This window comes from Rutidosis leptorrhynchoides, chromosome 11 (genome assembly GCF_046630445.1).
Source record: "Rutidosis leptorrhynchoides isolate AG116_Rl617_1_P2 chromosome 11, CSIRO_AGI_Rlap_v1, whole genome shotgun sequence".
Classification (NCBI taxonomy): domain Eukaryota; kingdom Viridiplantae; phylum Streptophyta; class Magnoliopsida; order Asterales; family Asteraceae; genus Rutidosis; species Rutidosis leptorrhynchoides.
Genome location: NC_092343.1, coordinates 343,759,063 through 343,770,429, shown reverse-complemented (window position 1 = coordinate 343,770,429; position 11,367 = coordinate 343,759,063).

Genomic DNA, 11,367 nt, shown 5'->3' with positions numbered 1-11,367 from the left:
TATATATATATATATATATATATATATATATATATATACATATGTACATACAAGGAGACATTGATTTAAAGAAGCAAATGACCAAAACACTCAAATGAATAAGTTACATTTCAATTGGTATAATTATTGGTGAAATAAGTCTAGTTATTGATAAAGGTACATGTCGCGTAACGTAAAGTGCAAGTTTTCTAAGCGTACGAAAGGACGTTCGAAAAACCGAAACCGGTACATAAGTCGAGCGTCAACGTACAATTCATCGGTGATAAAATTACAAGTTAACTATGCATGTAAATATAATATAATATTTAATTAATTCTAAAGATTAAATATATTAAATATTAAAAATAATATTACTTAAGGTGTCGGCAGAGTTTAGCAAATGCATATGAGCTGTTTTTTGACACCATGCACTTGCATGGTTTTATCACACAAACCCCATGCACTTGCATGGGGGGTTAGGTGCAGCTCAAATCCTTTTAAAAACTTGATCGTACTGGTTGCTAAAATCATTCTCAACTCTCTCTCTCTGATATTACATGTACACCGTAATATTTATTTTATTTATTAAAAATTATTATAAATCTTATTATTATTATTATTATTATTATTATTATTATTATTATTATTATTATTATTATTAGTATTAGTATTATTAATATTAGTATTATACATAAAATATTACGACGAGGTCATGAGTGGGTTATTTTAAAAACGGATTTTATGAGCGGGATCGAGCTAAGGAAATTATGGGTTATAGCTATGGAGGTTATGGGTATGGTTCAAGGGTATGCTCGTGAGGTTAAACTAGTGTTTATCATCTCCGTTGCGTCTACGTACCCTTCCTGCAATATTGAATCTCAATATTGATACGTGAGCACTCATAACTTAATTTTTATATATTATTAGTGTATCCCCGACTAGTGCTCGAGTTTATAGGATTATGCATGCTTGTATTTTTGATATTGTCGTTAGATATGTTATGTTGAATTCTAAATTAGTTACATATGCGGTTGAGATAAGGTGTAAGATATGAATGTCGTTGGAAAGCTAGCGAAAAATTAAGAACTTTTCATTTAGATATCGAATGGTTTCGATGAACGGATTAGAAGTTATAGTCAATTGTATTTTTGTATTATTATTATTAAAAATGATTATTATTATCGTCATTATTATCGTCCTTATAATTATTATTATTATTATTACTATTATTATTATTATTATTATTATTATTATTATTATTATTATTATTATTATTATTATTATTATTATTATTATTATTTTCATTGTCAATAAAAGGTATTATCATTAAAAATTGTTATTTTTATTATTGTTATTATCGTAAAAGTTATAATTAGTATTATCATTAATATTATCATAATATTTATTATCATTAGTATTATTATAATCAAAACTAATATTAGTAAAACTTAATTACTATTATTATCATTATTATGAACGCGATATAAAAGATGATCAAAATGTGACGCCCCTTACAAAATCATCGTGTACGGTACATCAACAACAGGATCATTACAAGGTCAAACACTATATGCTGTTTGAAAACCAGTTTTGCATTCATGAACAGATAATGTTTTACAAAAGATGAATAGGAAACATTAACATGAGTACATGATACTAAGGCCATTACAAAGCTATTGTTTTGAAAATAACATAAGTTGGGAATGCAAAGTAAAAGTTTCATGTTTGAGACATCTCTAAGTAATGCAGCGGAAGTCTAACACAGCAAGTCTGTAACAGCAAGTCTATACACCGAGACTAGAACAGCAAGGCTAACAGCAGAAACAACAATGTCTAAACACCTGAGAAATACATGCTTAAAAAGTCAACACGAATGTTGGTGAGCTATAGTTTGTTTGTATTCAGTAATGTAATGTAGGCCACGAGATTTCAGTGCTTCAAACAAGCGTTTCAAATCAGTAATTCAAATCAGTATGATTAAGTATATGCTCAACCGTGGGCACTCGGTAACTAACTTAACGTTTATACCCCCTGAAAGTACACTTGGCAAGTGCGTATGTTTACGAAGTATTAAACACTCGTTAAATGCTAGCGCTACTAGCCCGAGTGGGGATATCAAACCCTATGGATCCATATCTAAGATTCGCGTTCACGGTTCAAAAACCGATGATTAAACGTTACCGAGCTAAAGGGAATGTTTATGCCGTTGTATAACCCACACATATATAAGTTTCAGTACTCGTGCCTAGTATGTAAAACATAAAATCCGCATGTATTCTCAGTTCCCAAAATAAGTTAAAGTAAAAAGGGAATGCTATAACTCACAGTGATAAAAGTGGTAAAGTCGGTAATGAAAGTACGCAAGTAGTAAGTCGGTCCGAAAAGTCGTCAACCTAAATCAAGGGTTACTAGGTCAGTAGGTTATTTTAATAAATTCTAATAGTGCATAAAATAAGTTTAAGTGTCATCATCATCATCATTCATCATCATAAAAGCTAAGTAAGTTCGACAAGAATAGAGATCGAAACAATAGGCTGACTTCGGTCAGCTGATGAGACCTCTACGTAAATCGAAAAGATTCATAGTCAGTGGATATGGCTCCGTATGTGAGTCCCCTAACCGCTGACCAATTTTAAGAACCTAACTCGTCTTAGTTTGACCGTGGCGACGGTTTAAGTGCGAGTAGGTCAGAAATTTTCAGCACAACGTTAATAGGGTGTAGTGACTCTCGGAGGGCCATAAATCCTAAACCGTAACTCGGATTAAGACGAGGCCTAAACGGAAAATCATCTACTCGAACCGAACTAACTGAAAATCAACTTTCCAGTAGCCCAGGTGGTCTGATAAGATAATAAAATCAGTGGACAAGTGCTCCGGTGAGGTTCTTGGTACTTGATGCTCATCACGGTTCTCATCCTTGATGCTTGTAGCTTCAAGTGTACAACTCGTTGATGGTTTAGCATCACTTTTGACCAAGATTCTACCATAAATACACAATATGTTAAGACCAAGTGGTAACACAACTCATTTAAGAGTCTTAGATGGATGATGAACCAAGGTTACATCATATCCTTAGTCTTAACACAATTACAAGTCCTATTTACAAACAAAGTTACAAACTTTACATCAATCAAACAAGTATGAACATGATCCAAGTCAAAAGAGGTGATGGAGCCCTAAGCTAGAGAGCTTGGATCCCTTTCATACAATTTATAAGGTCACAAAGCTAGAAAGCTTGAACCTTTAGTGTTCTTGAAGATCTTGAAGCATAAAGCTTGGATCTTTAAGATATATGAAGATAACAAACAAAAGTTTGAATCTTTATCACAAAATAACAAGATTAAAGTAAAAGAAAGATGAATCTACAAAGTTGATGAAGATTCAAAGCTAGAAAGCTTGAATCTTCCATGTTCTTGAAAGATTCATGCTTGAATCAACAAGACATAAGCAAGATCAAAGCTAAAAGGAACTTTGATCTCCATAATATGATGATGATGGCCACGAAAATGAAAGGAAAAGAAGAAGAAAAAGAAGACTTACAAGCAATACTAGAAAGGAAAGAAAGAAAGAATAAGTGTGTGTGAAAACCAAATGAGCAAGTGATTTGAATGAGAGGTAAATGGCTAGTATTTATAAGCAAGGAATTTAACAAGGATTGATGACATGGACAAGGGCTAGTATTTATAAGCAAGGAATTTGACAAGGATTGATGATATGGACAAAGGCTAGTATTTATAAGCAAGAAATTTGACAAGGATTGATGACATGGACAAGGGCTATTATTTATAAGCAAGGAATTTGACAAGGATTGATGACATGGACAAGGGCTAATTAATTGGGTCACTAGCTAGAGTAGGGTGGGATTGAGCCCAACAAGGTAGAAAGTCCAACAAGACTAACTATTGTGCATAATTAAATTACTACGCGTAATTAAGCATCCAACAACCCAGGTAATTATTATTATAAAATAATAATTAATATTTCGCAGTCATAATATTCCGATTATGACAAAATTTAAACGTGCGCGCAAGTTCGCGGTTTATTCGAAACGTCAAATAACACTAACGGTTATAAAGGCTTTCAATGATCAAGTTATGTATCCTACGTACTCTAAGGTGAAACATCCGAGACTAATCCTCCCGGACGGAATCTTCAACAGTTGGTTCCATTGCGATGATCGACTCCAAGTAAGGTCCATAGTATGAGCTAATGCACAGCGGAAGACTTAATTCGTACCTGAGAATAACATGCTTTAAAAGGTCAACATAATGTTGGTGAGATATATAGGTTTGATGCTAGCAGAGTTATAACTATGGACCACAAGATTTCATATATAAAAATATAATACACTCGCAAGTGTATAAAATCATTCTAAGCAGTGGCACCCGGTAACTAGCCTTAACAATAGTGTGTACCCCTGAGTTATAATAATATGTGCACCGAATCATGTGCGTTCCGTTAACCTCGAAGTACTAAACACCCGTTCTTCTAGTTTAATAGTGACTAGAACAACATCTGGGTGGGGGTGTAAAACCCGATAGATCTATCTTTAGGATTCGCGCCTACCAGTTCATAAACCAATAGTTAAAGTTACCAAGCTAGGGGATTTTTGATTCAAACCCATGTAGAACGTAATTTTAGTCTCTTGTGTCCATAACGTAAATCATTTATAAAAACAGTGCATGTATTCTCAGCCCAAAAATATTTAAAGTTTAAAAGGGACTATATACTCACCTAATGTATTTTGTAGTAAAAATACATATAACACCATTGATCAATTATAAGGTTGGCCTCGGATTCACGAACCTATATCAATTATATATATTAAAACATATAATCGTAATTGAACAGGTTTATATATATTTTTGTTATGTATTAAGATTAATCCTTTTATATATAAGTTTATTAAAACCTATAATATGTTATAATACTTATGTATTAATTATATTTTTATATATATTTCCTTTGTTTGCAAAATAGTTGTTATAATATTACTAGAATAATGATAATTATATTAATAATAATTTTATTAATGATAAAATTTTGTAATAATAATAATGATAATAATATTAATAATAATTGTTTATATAAAAAGATATTTTACTAATAATGATAATTCATTTAATTATATCTATTTTTATCTTCATCATAAACATAATATTTCTTATTAGTAGTAATAATAATAATATCAATAAAAATACACTTGGAACTACCTTATAACTTTTTCTAAAAAAAAGAATCTGCTTCGGAGAGGACTCGAACCCGCGACCCTCTGTTAACAGACCAAGCTCCTCAACCAGTCAGTCCACTTTGTTTTTCTGTTTTAAAATCCCATTTAAATTTTATTAAACCGTTTCTGTTCTGTATTCTTCTTCTTCACAATCAGTTTCAATTCTACCAGGGTTCAATCCAAAACACAACAACGAATTATTCCCTTAGTTTTAAGATTTATAACTCTAATCATAGTCGCCTGTCATGATTGTTTGACAAATAAAAATAAAAAAAAAAATAAAAAAAAACAGGAGCTGTAAGCTCGAAAACAAAAACGAAGAACAAATTTTTAATTTTGAGATTGGATAGTTTTTAGACCTCGTTTCCTGAATGAATTATGTTCAAAATCAATCTTTGAAACTTTCTCAATTCTTATTTATAACAGAAACATTAACCATAAATCGAATTTGACAAAGAACAATCCGTTTGACTTTTAAATTTTAAAGTTTGATTTTTAAAATTCGGATTCAAGAGGCGAAGTTGGAGTTTGAAAACTTACAGGTAGTTTGAACAAGGGATTACAAACATAACCACATTATTACATTTCGAAAATTGATTCATATTTGAATTATGGGCAAAAAGTTGTGTGAACAGGGAAGCCGTAAATGTTCTTCCCCTCTTTCTGTTTACTTTCGATATATATAAGATGGCTGTGAAGATTTTAATTGATAAAGGAATTGAATAACTGAATGATTTTCTTTCCCAAACGTCAAGTTATTTCTCTGATTTTATAGGCCAATGGTATCGACAGGTTTTACCTCCAGGGTTAAAAGAAAATAATAAAAATATTAAACAGAAATAAACAGTTAGCGATTTTGTTGGTATTCAATGATATTATTCGATCTGCTAACCAGTTATTAGACAAGGATTTAAAATGTTGAAAGGGATTTTTCAATAGGTTACGTATCCCCAATTCTATATGTATAAGCGCGTGTATGAATTTATATATATAAAAAAATTCGATTATATATATATAAATTTGATTATATCAGTATTTGTATTTATATATATATATATTCATATATATCTTATATGTAATTTAAACCCAATTAATAATTGTTAATGTATTACAGATAATAATATTATTAGCATTTAGCATTTATATTAATAATAATACTAATAAATAATAATGATATCATTACTAATTATAATAAATAAAATATGGTTAGTAAGTTTAGTAACACAAATATAATAATAATACTAGTGATAGTAATCATGTTTGTAATAACAATAAAATTCATATTTATAGATTATATATACATATTCAAGTTAGTAGTAGTACCACTATTACTATAATAGTTTGTACATATAATATATTACCATTTGTTTATCATATCAGTATAATTTATTGAATCTTTAATATTTACAATTATATTATATATATACATTTTGCATATTTATTTGCAAGCAATTGTTCGTGAATCGTCAGGCATAGTCAAAGGGTAACTGATTATCTGAAAATAGTTTTCAAACTTTCTAGACTCAATATTACAGGTTTTTGCTTATCGTGTCGGAAACATATAGAGTGTAAGGTTTAAATTTGGTCAGAAATTTCCGGGTCGTTACATAAGGCATGTTTTAACATATAAATGGAAGTAAACCACGTAAATCAAGTTTCCAGAGTATAAAGTAACACAGTACGCACAAATACGCAGTATCGCAAAAACACAAGGCACAAAAACAAGTCGAAAAAGCCGGGTCGTTACATTACCCACCTGTTAATGGAAATTTCGTTCCGAAATTTGAGAAGTGAAAAAAAAAATGGTACCGTATTTAAATAAGAAGTAGCGTATCAAAGTTCCGAAAGATTCGTGGGCTAAAAAGTGAGCTATTTACCTTGAAAGGTACTCTGGCGTATAAAAGTAAGAATAGGTATATGCTATTAATTAAGTCTCTTAGGAGATCAACAAATTGATTTCGTTTCTGGTTAACATGAGTATGTTGTCTAAATATATCCACAAAAGAAAAGATGATGTTTTTAGCCTTACAGGCATCTTTAGTAAGCTGGATGCATGAAATACATCATGAATGTTACTAAACTCATCTAAAACATTGAGCGCTTATGTCGCAATACAAACCTGACAAGTAGGATGGAAAACATGGTGATCATAACCATGCGATTTAATGTCTGGATATTGTTAGCCACGGATTTTACTAACCCCTTGATTTCGGAAAGAGACCATAGGCATAAAGAACTCGATATTTAAGAACGTTTCATTTGACTATATGAATTGAAACTTTTGTTGAAAGTGAATAATCGGACTTATATGCAATGCAAGCCATAATTATCTATAGTGCCTTCAGGACGGTCTGAACGAACAATGAAGGATATCACCCAGTTTACCATACTGCAGGTGAACTTATCCTTAGATGGAATGAAAGAACAGTTCCATAATGTAACTTTATCCTTTCAGTTACATGTTGAAGTTAGGGTTAACATTAACTAGAACAACATATAGTTGCAACCAACGAAGAAAAGAATGTGTAGAGTAACCATATCCGTATTACAGATGTTTTAAGCAGTCCCTTCCAAGAGGATAACAAGATTCATAGATTCCTAAAGTATGTTACTTTACATTTCCGAAAGAGAATCGCATGAAAGGTGTGATCTTTGAACCACGGTGAACTCTTCGAGCGGTTTGTTCTGAATTTATCCTTATACTTAAGGAGATGCGCGGACAAGAAGATACGTGGACTCTTGGTCGTAAAGAACGGTTTACTCTAAGTGAAAAGAATCTCAAAACGATTCCTTGTACCTCAACCTACTAATTCATAGAGATGATTTTTACGAGGATGTTGCGATTAGCCGTGAAATATTGAGAATAGAAATCCACCTAGTGCCCTTCCTACAATAGGGTGACCATTGAGTGTACCTCAGAAAACTAATTTATCGACCCGCGATTTTGCCATGTTTAACCTTAAAAGGAACATTTTTCGAGTACAAAGACTTCCTAACAAATTTTTTTTTTTATATAAATCTGCCACCCAAAGTGGCTCAAGCGTTTTTAACAAGGATTTTAATAGTAAGCTTCATCCCTAACGGAGGGAGAGAAGAAGTGTGATCCCTACATGGTGTAGTCTAATACGGAAACCTTTAATAAAATCAACCGAGGAAGTTTTGAAAAACCTTTAAACGTTTGATGCGACAACATAAATGGAACGAAGTTCTTGGTAAATTTAGAAGTATGTATTACGAGTACCATTTGCACAAAATTATTTGACTTAAAACAACTCAATAAAGGAGCGATTTTTAATCATCTTGAACGTATAACTTAGTATGTACTAACCCAAAATAAGTAAGGGTAAATTTATACATATATGATTTTATAAATCGCGTAAGTGATAGAAAAGTTTTTAGTACTTTCATTTGTCCATAAATCTCGTGAGCACTGCACAAATAAGCAACGTGTAAATCAACGTGTAAAAATTTTGATAAACATAGTTTTTCGTATTTCAGAGGTAAGGATTTGAAAAAGGTCGAGTGAAAAATCTTTGAATCATCGGTTGACATGTTACTAGGTAATGAAAACTAATGAATTAAATGTAGTTTTGATGATTATCCGAACTTAAGTCTTTGGCCCAAAAATGTTTACGTGCGAAGCCGTTGCTAAAAAGTGAGGTATGAAGGATAGAGCATGAGGATGAGAAGTTAATCGCTTCTTGACTTTGCAGAATGCCACACAGGTTATGGCTAATATTAAAGTCAGAATACTAATGATGTTAATATCGCAAGATGAGAATTTTCTTGGAATAGGTCAGGACTTTGAGTTATGTAAGATAGAGCATCGCTCCGACAGGTGTGAAGAATAAGATCCCTGGGGTAACGCAGTAATTTTGAATGGTTTAAGTGTTTGTGGATGCCCGAAGGCTCTGCATGACGTGGTAGTAAGTGCCTTCATCACATACACACACATGAATCTCTTAGTTTCGACAGTTGTCTGTCTTCATGATGACTTGGATACGAATAAGCAACGAAAAATTTTATATTGACAAGCAACGAAAATTTTATAGAATTCATTTAAGGTGACGATGTAAGAAAAGAAATTAAGTTCTTAGCAAACTAGGGTTATGTACAACACGTACCATTCAAGGTAAAATATCCTTTGAATAAAAGATTTGATTTGTAAAAGTGAAAGTAAAATTTCATATGTATTTGTCAAAAAGAAGTAATTATTTACTTTATTTTATATAACGTATACGATTTCAAAAATTTGCACGAATGGCAAATAAAATAAATTTATTTTATTAAGTTTTGAGAGGATCGCACAGTAAAATAGTGTAAGTAAAATTTTGACAAACAAAATTTTCATATTTCGGAGGTTACAAGTTGAAAAAAGATTGATGAGAATCGAGTAAAAGACTTTTGAAAATCTCGGGTGATATTTGAGTAAAAATGTTACGAGGTAATGAAAACTGTTGAATTTTAATGTGGTTGATGACTATTAGTAGGGCATAAGTCCTTCGACCAAAAATGCTTAAGTATAAAGTTGTTGCTTATAAGTGAGAAACGAAAGGGAGAGTATGAGGACGGGGATTAACTACCCATTGATTTTGGAAATTTTGAACTGGTATGACTAATATCGAAGTAAGAAGGGTGATGGTGTGATTATCATTGATTAAGAATTCTCTCGGAATAAGTTAGGATTCAGTGTCGCATAAGAATGAGTATCAAATACGATTCTTGGGTAGTATAGAATTTGAATTGCTGAAGTAACGGGATACAATTTCCTTTATGTATCGTTGTCCATTGTATCGGTTTCATTCATGGCTAGAAAGTGAGCAGATTTGGTGAGGCGATCAACGATAACCCAGATAGTGTCATAACTGCCGACTGTTTTCGGTAGTTTCAGAATGAAATCCATCGTCATCCCTTCCCATTTCCATTGTGGGATCTCAGGTTGTTGAAGTAATCCAGATGGCTTTTGGCTCACCATTCTCACGAGGTATACGAATAATCTTCTTACTATAAATAACTTTCGCTTTCGTCCTTGAAAGTCAGTCCGTTCCAACTATTTCCTCAAAGCTTTCTAACTCGATGAGTATTAGGTTAATTTTAAGGTCCATTCCAACCAAATCTTATTATACTGCCGTGAAATTTTTTATCAACCTTCTCAAATAACATCTTCTTGTGCGCAGGTAACTAATCCTTTCCAACTACAACTATAAAACTTTCAAGTTTTGTTGGCATGAGGTCATCTCCAAATGACCCACCTGTTAATTTTTAAGGTACTATCTTAAATTACTCCTCTATCTCTGCCAACTTACCATTAGCTTTTCCTATAGAATACTTAACTCTCATGATTGTTAATGGCTTATTAGTCATCACACTAGGATTCTTAGATATAAGGTTTCTATCACTCTAGTATTAAACAATTCCGAGACGATAAATCGTTGTGAAGAAACGTACCCTAACTAAAATCAGGATCCATGCGAGTCTCCATAGCTGAGATAACGATTGCTCTATCGTATTTGAGTCCAAAGTTTTTTTTTCCTATTTGAGAACTTTTTCCTTAAGTATCCAGGGTGTCTATATCTATAAAAATTTTCGGGTTGTCAATTCTGCAGTCCAGACCCTTCTCGTACAGTATCTAGACCAAGTGGTTATTCCTGCCTTTATCAGACCATAATGCGTATACTCAAGTGGTTCCTACCAAAATTTCCTTTGAATCGCTTCATATTCCTTATGTAGTAACATTGGGACTTCTGCATGATTCACTTCAATATAATTACGCTGGCCTGGCGTCATTATATTGTACTAAATCGTACGTTCATTCTAATATCACTCCATATGGTCAATGTAACGTGATCACTTTCAGTTCTACTCAATTTCATCCAACGGTGCTTTATCTATGCTATCTCAAAACAAAATCTACATAATTAATCTCACGGTTTCTCGGTGTGGGTGCGTAAGTTCCGTAGGTCATGCACCAATGCCTAAATGTCCTGAAATTTCTTCAAAATATTCAGGTTCAGGTAACATCGTTAGGTTCCTTTCTAGAAATTCAATCTGGGTCTCGCGTCGAGTTGTATGTGTAGCAAGTAGTAGTACGATATGTCTTGAGGCGACTCCCAAGTCTTTGGGTATGGTTGAGCATCAGTAGAAGGCACTCTGACCTT